Below are 11,556 nucleotides of genomic sequence, written 5' to 3' on the forward strand. Positions count from 1 at the left end.
AGCCGGATGGCGGAACGCACCCGCCTATTCCCAGAGAGGGAGTGCTCGGGGAGGTACTAGGCGATTGGGCTGATCTAGCTCTGAGATAAGTACACAAGAACACACGATCTAGAGTGGTTCGGGCCGCCGGAGCGTAATACCCTACGTCCACTGGGAGAAGTTTTGATCTCTGTTGTGTATGAGTCTATCCTCTGCCGGGCCTTGGCTCTCACCCAGCTTGAGCTTCCTTCTAGCGGGCGCCCCCTTTTATAGACCAAGGGGGCGGATACATAGGATGTTGGGGCCCCGACAAGTGGGCCCAACGTGACTGCGCAGCATACTACGCAGAGTATTTAGATGGGTACAGTGGTTACGAATCTTTCCTCTGATACGCTCCCACGCCCTGCTGCGCTACAGTGGTCTTCTCTTGTCCCGTCACCAAGGTGTCCGTTGGGGGAGCATAGCTTGCGGCGTAGCCTGTGGAGGCTATTATGTAGGCGTCATAATGGGTGAAGCCGAGCCGTCGTATCCATCTGTTATGGCAGACTTGGCAGGCGCGGCGTGGGCGGCGCCAGCAGCTCCACTATCTTGGTAATACGCGATCAATAGTGCCCCCTGGTCAAAGTATCGCCTCGGCTTCTGCTACATTAATGCAGACGTCCTCCTGTCGTAATGAATGCCGCGGTAGGTGAGCCTTAAGGAGACCAAGCGGCCTTATATACGCGTCTGGGCTTGTTGACACGTGGTGGCCCCGGACCACCCCGAGGCGGGGTGACAATTCCTTTCCTTGGAGAGGGGTCCGGTTACTATACAGGGGGTCCCGAACCCCATGGGAGGTCTGGGATTCCCTGGGGATCCGGTCCTCTTCGGGAGGAGGTCCGGAGCTTCCAGCCATTCGGGCTGACCGCCAGCTTTTCCCGGGACACGTGGTGCTCCCGGACCTTTCCTAACCAGGGGAAGGTCCGGGACCACTGTTGGGTGAGCGGGGCTCAGGACCGAAAGGGTCCGGCTGCTGGACGTAGTTAAGGATAACTACAAGGCTCTTGCCTAGGCGCAGCAAGAGGGGGTACCCTAGTCCTGGGGTACCGACAGTGGCCCCCGGGCCCACCTCGGGAGAGGCACGAACCCGCGGGTGGGGGCACTAACGAGATGTGTTTCCACGCAAACTTGATTGCGTCGGTGCGCTCATAAGGAGCGGGTGCTCCGGACCCCTGAGGCCGGTACACCGGTTGCCAGGTTCAGGCTCTAGAGTGCTCTCCACAGGGCGACAAGGGTGTAGGCTTAGGGTGCGGAACCAAGCTAAGCGGCTACACAGACCTCGGATCGCTCAGGGAGCATGCACCACCTTCCGGACCTGGCTCTAGGCGACCGTGGCGAGCGGTCTCCGCCGGAGCGGGCCATCGGAGTGGACTTGAGTCGACTGTGGCGAGCGGTCTCCGCCGGAGCGGGCCACCGGAGTGGACTTGAGTCGACCGTGGCGAGCGGTCTCCGCCGGAGCGGGCCACCAGAGTGGACTTGGAGCGACTGTGGCGAGCAGTCTCCGCCGGAGCGGGCCACCGGAGTGGACTTGGAGCGACCGTGGCGAGCGGTCTCCGCCGGAGCGGGCCACCGGAGTGGACTTGGAGCGACCGTGGCGAGCGGTCTCCGCCGGAGCGGGCCACCGGAGTGGACTTGAGTCGACCGTGGCGAGCGGTCTCCGCCGGAGCGGGCCACCGGAGTGGACTTGAGTCGACCGTGGCGAGCGGTCTCCGCCGGAGCGGGCCACCGGAGTGGACTTGGAGCGACCGTGGCGAGCAGTCTCCGCCGGAGCGGGCCACCGGAGTGGACTTGGAGCGACCGTGGCGAGCGGTCTCCGCCGGAGCGGGCCACCGGAGTGGACTTGGAGCGACCGTGGCGAGCGGTCTCCGCCGGAGCGGGCCACCGGAGTGGACTTGAGTCGTTGCTGACGAACCAAAGGAATATGTCACCGGACCTCACAGTAAGGTGCAAGAAACCAAGCCTTATACTAGAAGGGAGCCCGGGGCCTCTAAAGACAGCAGTCTCGGTTACTAGAGTACTTGTATCAAGGTAGTGAAGTACGTAAGCTTAGGGTACATTACCAGGCTAAGCTACGCGGAGCTCCTCTACCCCAGGATACGAGTACCACTTCTCCAGAGCAGGTCCTTAGGGGTCCGGACTGCCTTCCAGCTAGAAGGAGCGTCCTCACCTGAGTTCAAGCCGGCAACTTAACTTGGATTGCTAACAGCAAAAGAAAAGACTCTGTTTTGGGGGAAAAGATGGTTAACCAAGAAATAGTCAACCAGAACGAATGAATATAATCAGGGTGGAGTCGAGATATGACTAAGAAAATAAATCTCCTTTATTATTGTGGTTATCACGGTATACATCAGAGGTCGGGATTACGAGGTCGGACCTCCACCGCTCCGGACCTCTTTTTGCCTGTTTGCGTGATAGGGCCAGAGGTCGGGTTTACAAGGTCAGACCTTGACCGCTCTGGACACACACGTAGGCGCCACGTTTTTACAAAGGAGGAACTCTCTTAATCTTTTCTTAGGAGTAACCTACGGCTGCATGCTATACATCGATTTCTTCTCCGGCTGGAAGTGGTACGGCCACTCCTGAATCCTTCATAGTCGTCGGAGGCGAAGGCGCCCTAGATGTGCCTGAACTGCATCATCTAGCATCACCTCGGGAGCTCGGGGGGCCACTCCTTGCCTAAGAGCTGTCATATGCTTAGGTAGCATGAGACAAATTCTTTGGCTTTGAGTGGGAGAGGCCCCCCTACCGCCGTCGTCGTCTGCCGATGGAAACCAAACACCCTTGCGCAACAAAAGGACCGGTGTGAAGCGCGGAGAGGTGCGGTCGTTCGCCGGCTTGTCCTTGGTGCTAGCGCCAGGGGCCCCCGCGCCTGGCGGCGGTGCCTTGTCTGCAGCAGCACCGAGCTATGCTGAAGCGGATCTCCGGTGCTGGCGACGGCAGGACGACACGGCCAACTTCCTCCGGGATGGCCGTCGGCTCCGGGCTCCATGTTGAGAGAAAGCCTTGAGCCGACGTCATGCCGCCGGAGAGGAAGCATGGCCGTTGCTTGAGAGAAAACCTTGAGCCGACACCGGGATGGCGCGGGGCGGCACGCGACAGGCGTCGACCTCGCGCACCATCGTGCCGGCTCTGAGGCGTCGTCGTGGCGACACACAGCAGGCGCCGCTGCCGTGTACCGTCGCACCGAGGGCGCCGGTGCCACAGCGTAGTAACATGTGGCGTAGGTGCCACCATGCCTCTCTTCATCTTCTCGTTCGTCGTTGCAGAGGATGAACACGGCCCCAGAAGCCTGAAGATCCAGCCAGCGCCTGATCCCTCCCCACGGACGGCGCCAAATGTCGCGGGATTTCTAGGGTACCCACAGCCGGGTGGCGGAACGCACCCGCCTATTCCCAGAGAGGGAGTGCTCGGGGAGGTACTAGGCGATTGGGCTGATCTAGCCCTGAGATAAGTACACAAGAACACACGATCTAGAGTGGTTCGGGCCGCCGGAGCGTAATACCCTACGTCCACTGGGAGAAGTTTTGATCTCTGTTGTGTATGAGTCTATCCTCTGCCGGGCCTTGGCTCTCACCCAGCTTGAGCTTCCTTCTAGCGGGCGCCCCCTTTTATAGACCAAGGGGGCGGATACATAGGACATTGGGGCCCCGACAAGTGGGCCCAACGTGACTGCGCAGCATACTACGCAGAGTATTTAGATGGGTACAGTGGTTACGAATCTTTCCTCTGATACGCTCCCACGCCCTGCTAGCGCTACAGTGGTCTTCTCTTGTCCCGTCACCAAGGTGTCCGTTGGGGGAGCGTAGCTTGCGGCGTAGCCTGTGGAGGCTATTATGTAGGCGTCATAGTGGGTGAAGCCGAGCCGTCGTATCCATCTGTTATGGCAGACTTGGCAGGCGCGGCGTGGGCGGCGCCAGCAGCTCCACTATCTTGGTAATACGCGATCAATAGTGCCCCCCTAGTCAAAGTATCGCCTCGGCTTCTGCTACATTAATGCGGACGTCCTCCTGTCGTAATGAATGCCGCGGTAGGTGAGACTTAAGGAGACCAAGCGGCCTTATATACGCGTCTGGGCCTGTTGACACGTGGTGGCCCCGGACCACCCCGAGGCGGGGTGACGATTCCTTTCCTTGGAGAGGGGTCCGGTTACTATACAGGGGGTCCCGGACCCCATGGGAGGTCCGGGATTCCCTGGGGATCCGGTCCTCTTCGGGAGGAGGTCCGGAGCTTCCAGCCGTTCGGGCTGACCGCCAGCTTTTCCCGGGACACGTGGTGCTCCCAGACCTTTCCTAACCAGGGGAAGGTCCGGGACCGCTGTTGGGTGAGCGGGGCTCCGGACCGCAAGGGTCCGGCTGCTGGACGTAGTTAAGGATAACTACAAGGCTCTTGCCTAGGCGCAGCAAGAGGGGGTACCCCAGTCCTGGGGTACCGACATCACGCGTCCAGGGTTTTCAGGAAGCCCACAAAATTTGGACGTGCCTTGAGAACTACCACGAGGGTACACCTCAGGTGAAGGCCAAACTGTTCGAGACTCACCGGCGTGAGTACGAGAACTTCACACAGGAGCCGGGTGAGAGCATTGACCTGATGTTCAGTCATTTTCAGTCGATTGTGAACAAGGTCAATGCGAACAGATCTGCTGGTGCCCTTGAGTACACAGAGCACGAGAAGGCTCTCAAGTTGCTCTACGCACTTGACCGCTCTGTGTGGGATCTCAAGGTGAACACGATCATTGAGTCTGCAGGCTATGAGACTCTGACCGTGAACGAGCTTTTCAGCAAGCTCAAGGCCACGGAGGTGGATAACCAGACACGAGGCAAGCTCAATGGTGCCCCTCCTTCGAAGAGCGTCGCTCTTGTGACTGGCCCAGGTGGATCGAGCTCTAACGCTAACTCTGCTCTTGGCTTTTCTCTTGCCTCTTTGCCTTCTGTTTCAGATGAGCAGCTGGCGACGACGACTTGTGCCTCCTCATCAGCAAGTTCCAGCGCGTCTACCACAACAGGCAGAGGAAGAAGAACCCCGGGTGCTACAACTGCGGCGATCTAAACCACTTCGTCGCCGATTGCCCCAAGAAGTCCGGCGGTGGCCAGAACAACTCCTTCGACTACTACCGCCACCGTGACCGCGACGAGGGAGGCTCCAACAAGGAGCGTCAGCGCCACAAGCACCGCAGTCATGACCGGGGAGGACGCTTGGACAAGGAGTCGCTCAAGAAGCACTTCCAGTACAAGGCCAAGAAACGGGAGAAGGCCTTCCTGGCGCAGCTCAGCGACCTCGACAAGAGCTCCGACACCGACCGCTCTTCTTCACCGACCTCCGATGACGACGACAAGAAGAAGAAGAAGCGGGACAAGGAAGCCACCGGCTTCATCGGCCTTTGCTTGGCGGCCGGTCGACGCAAGAGCTTCTGCACCGTGGCGGGCGAAGCCGATGGTGCTCGTGCGTCTTCGGGTGGACATGCTACACCGACGCACTCCGGATCTTCTCCTGGATCCGAGAGCGATTCAGAGGTAAACTCCACGATCGACCTGCTTGATACAGAGGTTAGGGAGTTGTACGCCGCTCTCGATAACCAGAAGAGGCTGCTTAAGGAAGCAGCTAGAGAGCGTAGAAAGCTTAGGGCTGAGCTGGCTTGTGCTAGGGAGAAATCTAGTGAGGATGAGTGCGCTGGCTGCATATCTCGCATGAATGATCTTGTTGCTCTCTGTGCCAAGCATGATGAGAACGTCGCGAACTTAGATGTTGCTAAGACTTCGTTTTCTGACGTGTCTCACAAGCTAGCCAAGGCCAAGCATGAGCTTGAACTTGTAAAGGACGCTCCCATTGTTAGTGATGTGCTTGAATGCGATGAGTGTCCTATCTTCAAGTCTGATCTAGCTTCTTTGCAGTCCAAGTTTGCTACTGTTGTTTGTGAACTAGAGGAGCTTAGATCTAGGCCTGCTTTGCTTGGCGCTTGTAAGCTTTGTCCCACGCTTAGGTTGGAGCTAGAGGAGAAGAACGTTTTGATCAAGTCTTTTGGAAAGACTAAGGTCGTAGAGTCTAGCCCACCTATTGACTGCTCTGTTTGCCCTGGTTTGATTGCTGATTTAGATAGTCTTGCGGTAGAGAAAGCCAACTTGAAGAATGATAACACATATCTTAGGGCGATTCTTAGTTGGGTTTCTGCTAGTGAGCCGCAGTTGGGCATGATGATTAAGCAATTCAAGCGTGGTGATGGGTTTGGGGTCAGTTACACATACACGAAGTCAGACTTTAACAGGTTGTATGGTAAGATTGGCAAGGCTGCTAGAAACACTGCTAGCACGAGCACACAGCCTTCGCTTGTTGACCCCGCGGATGGTGTGCTTAAAGAACCACCGAAAGCACCTCCGCAGAAGCAGGTTTGGGTTCCAAAGCCCAATGCGCTGAGGAACCCCCTCGACACGCTCCTTGCTGCCACAGCCCAGGTTGCCCAGAAGTAGAGGGCTGCTCCTCCCCGTCCGCAGGCTAGGCCTCCACCTCCCAAGCGTGAGGTGAGGTATCACTGCGAGTTCTGTGACAGGGAAGGTCACCTGGAGGAGTTTTGCTTCAGGAGGAAGCGGGCTGTGAGGAGAGAGCAGGAGAGACGGAACGCAGACATGTACTCTGCTCGGGTGCATGGTCCTTCTCGGCGTGGTGGTAGGCAAGATGCTAGGGCGCGCCGTGTAGGTGGAGGTCAGGGAGACGGTGGTGGTTACCGTGCTCCAGTGGGTGGTCACTTTGCGGTCGTGCTCCTGGTCGTTTTCAGTACGGCTATGGACCACGGGACCGAGGCTTTGGAGGAGATTTTGAGGCTCCACGCTTTCCTCGCGGTAGTGTTCGTCAGTCACGCGGTAGACGGGACGGGGGATACGCTTTGTCTGGTTTTGCTAACCCTTCTATAGAGCAAATGGCTCGACACTGGTTTGCTTCTCACTTTGCTAACCCCAGTGTTGAGACATTTGCTCACCCGTTGTCTCACTACTGATGTGCAGGTCGGAGGCTTGGAGAACAGGTGGATCATGGACTCCGGTTGTTCGCGCCACATGACCAGAAATGACAAATGGTTCTCCAGCCTCACCCCGATGCGCTCAAAGGAGTACATTGTGTTCGGGGATAATGGAAGAGGAAAGGTACGTGGACTTGGCGCTGTTCGAGTTTCTGATCGCTTTACCCTGAGAGAAGTTGCTTTGGTTTCGAATCTTGGCTTTAATTTTCTCTCTGTGTCGCAACTTCTTGATGAGGGGTTTGAGGTTCGCTTTAAGGAGGGCTGTTCGCGTGTTCTTGATTCCAGAGGAGATTTGGTTTGCCGGATTACACCTCGCGATCGAGTTTTCTTGGTTGACTTCTCTGGAACTCCTTTTGGCCCTTCTCATTGCTTGATGGCTGGTCCTTCTTCTGATTAGTGGAAGTTGCATAGGAGGCTTGGACATTTGAGCTTCGATTTGTTGTCGAGACTGAGCTCACTTGGCCTGATCCGAGGATTGCCCAAATTGAAGTTTGAAAAGGACCTTGTTTGCCATCTGTGTCGCCACGGGAAGATGATTGCCACTTCACATCCGCCTGTTAATCAGGTGATGACCTCTCACCCTGGAGAGTTGCTACACATGGACACTGTCGGTCCTTCTCGGGTGATGTCTGTTGGTGGAAAGTGATACGTTCTTATGATTGTGGACGACTTTTCTCGCTATGCTTGGGTCTTTTTCATGAGAACCAAGGATGAGGCTTTCGAGCTTGTTCGAGACTTGATCTTGAGGTTGAAAAACGAGTTACCCCAGGCCATGAGAGCGATCCGCAGTGACAATGGCACAGAATTCAAAAACGCTCGTTTTGACGCCTTTTGCAGTGATCAAGGGCTTGAACACCAGTATTCTTCTCCCTACACTCCATAGCAGAATGGAGTTGTAGAGCGGAAGAATCGGACGCTGGTTGAGATGGCGAGGACGATGCTCGATGAGCATAGGACTCCTCGCAAATACTGGGCTGAGGCGGTTAACACCGCTTGTTACGTGTCCAACCGCATTTTCTTGCGTGCTTTCATGCACAGGACTTCTTATGAGTTGCGGTTTGGACGCTAGCCCCGTGTTGACCATCTCAGAGTTTTCGATTGCCGGTGCTTTGTGCTGAAAGATGGAAATCTTGATAAGTTTGAGTCTCGCTCGTCTGACGGTATTTTTCTCGGTTATGCTTCTCACTCTAGAGCGTACCGTGTGCTGATTATTGATACTAACATCGTCAGAGAGACTTGTGAAGTCATTTTCGACGAGACTGCACCGTGCAATTCTTCTGTCTTTGATGTTGCAGGAGATGATGAGCTCGGCACCTCCATCTTTGAAGATGAGGAGGAAGAAGCTGCAGATGGCGACGCTGAGGCTACCACGCGTGCTGTGGACCCAGCTATCTCTGCCACGAGCTCGGACGATGACGACGGCCCCGACCCGACTACGTCTACTTCCCGGGGGCTGTTCGAGGAGGTGACTCAGGCTTCACTAGCTGCACCTGAGGAGACACCAGCTTTGGTTGAGGAGGAGGCGACTTCGACACGGGAAGCACCGCGACACATTCAGCGTCGCCATCCACCTCAACAGATGCTAGGTGATCTCAACGAGCGAGTCACTGGGTCCAAGATAACAAGTATCGCTGGCTTTGCTCATTCAGCGTTTGTTGCCTCTTTTGAGTCCAAAGATATTGGACACGCTCTTTCTGATTCTAATTGGGTCAATGCCATGCATGAGGAACTTGAAAATTTTGAAAGAAACCAAGTTTGGGTCTTAGTCGAGCCTCCACCTGCTTGTAATCCCATCGGAACGAAGTGGGTTTTCAAAAACAAGCAGGGTGAGGATGAGTTGGTTGTTCGAAACAAGGCTCGTCTTGTTGCCCAGGGGTTCTGCCAAAAAGAGGGTATTGATTTTGAGGAAACTTTTGCCCCTGTTGCTCGTTTGGAAGCTATTCGAATCTTTTTTGCATTTGCTGCTTCCAAGGGTTTTAAGGTTTTCCAAATGGATGTTAAATCTGCCTTCTTGAATGGTTTTATCGAAGAAGAGGTTTATGTGAAGCAACCCCCTGGTTTCGAAAATCCTAAGTTTCCAAACCGTGTTTATAAACTTCAGAAAGCTCTTTACGGTTTGAAACAGACATCTAGAGCTTGGTATGATAGATTGAAAATCTTTTTGCTGGCTCAGGGCTTTAAAATGAGATGTGTTGATAAAACTTTGTTCCTCATGCGATCTGGCACTGATTTTCTTTTAGTTCAGATATACGTGGATGATATTATCTTTGGTGGGTCTTCTCACGCTCTTGTCTCCATGTTTTCTGAGCAGATGTCCAGGGAGTTCGAGATGAGCATGATGGGTGAGTTGCAGTTCTTCCTCGGGCTGCAGATCAAGCAAACTCCTCAGGGCACTTTTGTCCATCAAGCCAAGTACACTAGAGACTTGCTGCGGAAGTTCGACATGAGTGATTTGTCTCCTCAGCCGACTCCGATCAGCACATCTACGACGCTTGATGAGGACTTGGACGGCGAGGCGGTGGACCAGAAGGAGTACAGGAGCATGATCGGCTCTCTCCTGTACCTGACGACGACGCGACCGGACATCCAGTTCGGCATCTGCCTCTGCGCGCGGTATCAGGCTTCGCCACGCACCTCCCACAGGCAGGTGGTGAAACGCATCTTTAGGTATCTGAAATTCACCCCTGAATTTGGTTTTTGGTATTCTGCGGATTATTCTCTGGTTTTGGTAGGTTTTTCTGATGCCGATTTCGGTGGGTGTCGGTTGGATCGCAAGTCGACATCCGGCACTTCTCAATTTCTCGGTACATCTTTGGTGTCTTGGTCCTCTCGCAAGCAGGCTAGTGTAGCGCTTTCTTTCACAGAAGCTGAGTATGCTGCCGCTGCTAGCTGCTGCTCCCAGATATTTTGGATGAAACAAACCTTGCAGGATTATGGCTTGAGTTTCGGTAGGGTTCCCATCTTTGTAGACAACATGTCAGCCATTAGCATTGCAAAGAACCCTGTCCTACACTCCATAACCAAGCACATAGACATCCGATTCCATTTCCTGCGAGACAACCATAAGAGAGGACACATAGACCTGATCTATGTCCCTTCAGAGAGGCAAACCGCAAATATCCTCACCAAACCGCTAGAGCAGGACACCTTTGCTCGCTTGCGAGGGGAGCTTGGGGTTTGTTACCCCTTTTGATTGCTGACTTTTCTTTGGTTAGCTTTGTAGATTTTATTTGCTTCTTTTTGTTTTCTAGGTTTGGTAGTTGCATTGTGCATATGCATTGTACATGTTTGCATTTTGCATTGTCTCACTTGCACTAGCATTCTTGTATACATTGCTATGATCTTCTAGTGCCTGCTAGTGTGAGTTGATAAACTTGATCATGTATAGCTTGCTCCATTGTGTATATGACATCATCTGAGTTAAGCTATTTTGATTTGAAAATCTGAAAATATGATCACCCTGTCTTGGCTACTAGCATGTTAGAGCGTGTTGATATGCTTTGCTATCTTATTCATGCTAGTGTGGCTTTTCGTTCAGCAATTCATACTTGAAATGATCTAAATCTGATAAAATTGCTTGAACTGTTCGTGAAAAGGATTGAAAAGATCCAGGTGGGATTGCTTGTCGCACTGATCGAGCTTTTGGGACGGCTCACTTTGCACTTGTGAGAACCCGGGCAAGGCTATGCATGACTGAAACGAGTGCTTTAAGCTTCTGATTGTCTTTTGGCATAGGCTTGGCCTTGTTGCTAAGTAAAGCATGACAAGCTTTCAACCCCTGGCATTAAGAATTGATTGCTATAAATTTGATTGAAAAATGAATGTTGGCAACTTGTTTTGGCTGTTTTGGCTCACCTCTATGAGTTTGAGTAGCACTGCTTTCCATTTCCTACTTATTAGTGCTAGATCATGGGTGATGCTTTTATTTCTCCTAAACTGAACTTGCCTAGCTCTAGACTGATTTGATATACCCTGTTGAGCTAGATGCAGGTCTTGTTTATGGATGCACACATGCTTGTGACTAGATGTTGCTCATATCATTGTATCCCTGAATGCTTTCACTTACACCTCCTGCATTGCATTTATTGCATACATCTGTTCAGGGGGAGTTTCAGCTTCAGGGGGAGCTTTAGGTCTTTTTCGACTTGATGTGTGCATGTGCCAACAAGGGGGAGAATTTTGAGAGAAGTGATCGAACAAGGGGGAGACTTGTTTAATTTTTGAAAAACTTGTTGTGCACAGGACTTTGAGAGTGCATCATTTTGGGAGAGTTGCACTTGTGAGAGGGAAAAACTTTGCTTGGGGAGTTTCTGCTTCGTTCTTGGCTCCTGATTTTTCTCGTTTTCCCTCTGCTTCTTGCATGACTGCGTCGAGCGTTACCTCTGTCTTTGAGGAGTCATGTTTTGGCTTTTGATCGATTGCGTCGAGCCTTTGCCCTTGTCTTAGGGGATCGATTTTGTTTGAGTAAGTGACTGTTCTTGCCCTTCTAACCTTTTCGTCACTTGCTTATACTTCTGTGTTCTTTTCTGGTT

This window comes from Panicum virgatum, chromosome 5N (assembly GCF_016808335.1).
Source record: "Panicum virgatum strain AP13 chromosome 5N, P.virgatum_v5, whole genome shotgun sequence".
NCBI lineage: Eukaryota > Viridiplantae > Streptophyta > Magnoliopsida > Poales > Poaceae > Panicum > Panicum virgatum.